Raw genomic sequence first — 1,705 nt, 5'->3', positions numbered from 1 at the left:
CCCCTGGATTTTGTTGTCTTTGCACTGGGGGACAGGGCTGCCTGGGGGCCCCCATCCATCCATCCCCTGTTCCTACCCTGAGCCACTGCCCACACACGGGTATTTCCAGAAACCAGGACAGCCAGGCCTGATTATTCAGCGTCAGGGAAGGAGGGAGGAGGAGGAGGAGGAAGAAGAGACAGCAGCCAAAAAAAGCTGGAGGCAGAGTGGAGGAGGGGGAAGGGGGAGGGGGAGGACGTTGGACAGAGATGGAGGAAAGGGGAGAGAGAGGGTGTGAAAGGTGCTTGGACCTGGAGAGGAGGAAAGGCAGAGATTTCAGCAGGGTTCAGCCAGGTCAAACTAGGAAAGGTAGACAGATGAGAAGGAAAGGACAAGGAAACCCAGAGGACAGTCCTGCCAGGGAAGAGTCCTAGAGGTTGGAATCGCCCTGGTATGTGATGCATCTTAGGCAGAGGGGTCCTCTGATGGTAACAGGAATTTTAGGGCGGCTAAATTGAGATCGCTCTGTCTCCCATCTCCCACCTTCTGCCTGAGAAAGAAAAGAAAACCTAAATCCTCCATCAGTAGACAACATAGGTGACAGCAAAGGGCAGGGCTCCCAGCCCTGGGGAACCCACTCAGGGCCCACCTGGCTTTCCTGAGACCACCTAAGAGTAACCTACTTTTATCCTACACAGATCCCAGAGGTCCTCTCTGCTTCTTGCCCCAGCTTTACTCCTCACCCAGCCTTTGGGGTTACATTCGCTCAGTGAAGGCTTATCAGGCATTTACTGTGTGCCAGGCACCGGCTCTGGGATTCTCTCGGGACAAACTGAGCTGGCTGAAACACGGGACAGGTCTCATCCAAAGAGGGAGTCAGCCCCACTCCAGAGGAATTGAAGGTAGCAATGGGAGTGGTGCAGGATGAGACCACCAGGCGGGGAGGAGCTCTTCCCAGCTCTCAGAGCAGGGGTTTCTCATTTGTATAATTTGTGCCAATCAAGCCAGGACTGAAATTTGAGGGAAGCCAGAATTGGAGACTAGGACTGAGAAGATTGAGTTACATTAGGCCTTGAAATAAAGGCTTAAAGTGGCTGGGCTGGAGTTAGGTGGCAACAACAAGTCATGGGAAGGTCATAGAGAGTGAAGGGAGACTGTTGAGGGATGAGGTGGGAGAAACCACTGAGGCCAGATCAGGCGGAGCCTTGAATGCCAGGCCCCAAACTCTGGGATTTTTCCTATAAGCAGTGGGGAGCCATGGGAGGGATTTGAGTAGGGTAGTGACATAGTTAACATTGCATTTTAAATAGATGTTCTGACGGCTGTGCTGAAAACAGAAGGGAGGGGGAAGAGACTGGAGATGCTAAAATTGGCAGGAATGATGGTCGCCTTAGCCAGGGGAGGTGGCAGAGGAGATGGTGAGAAGTGAGTGGATTCCAGAGATGTGTAGGAGGTAAAATGAACCATTTATTGGGCCCTATGCTAACTGCATTACAGTGATTATCTCGTTGAATCAGTGCAACAACCTTATAGGTATCATTTTAAACCATTTTACCTGTCCAGGTCAAACAAGAAGAAATATCAGAGGTGGGATTCAAATTCAAGCAGTTTGATGCCAAGATCCATGCTTTTAACCCTTCCTGTGTACTGCTTCCCCAATAAGGCAACAACTGGGAAGTATCCATTACATATTTGTGTGAATGTTCATGTTTAAAAAAAACAGGTA

This window comes from Rhinopithecus roxellana, chromosome 7, assembly GCF_007565055.1.
Source record: "Rhinopithecus roxellana isolate Shanxi Qingling chromosome 7, ASM756505v1, whole genome shotgun sequence".
Classification (NCBI taxonomy): Eukaryota; Metazoa; Chordata; class Mammalia; order Primates; family Cercopithecidae; genus Rhinopithecus; species Rhinopithecus roxellana.
The sequence above is the reverse complement of the archived record's forward strand: the minus strand, read 5'-3'. Positions refer to the sequence as shown.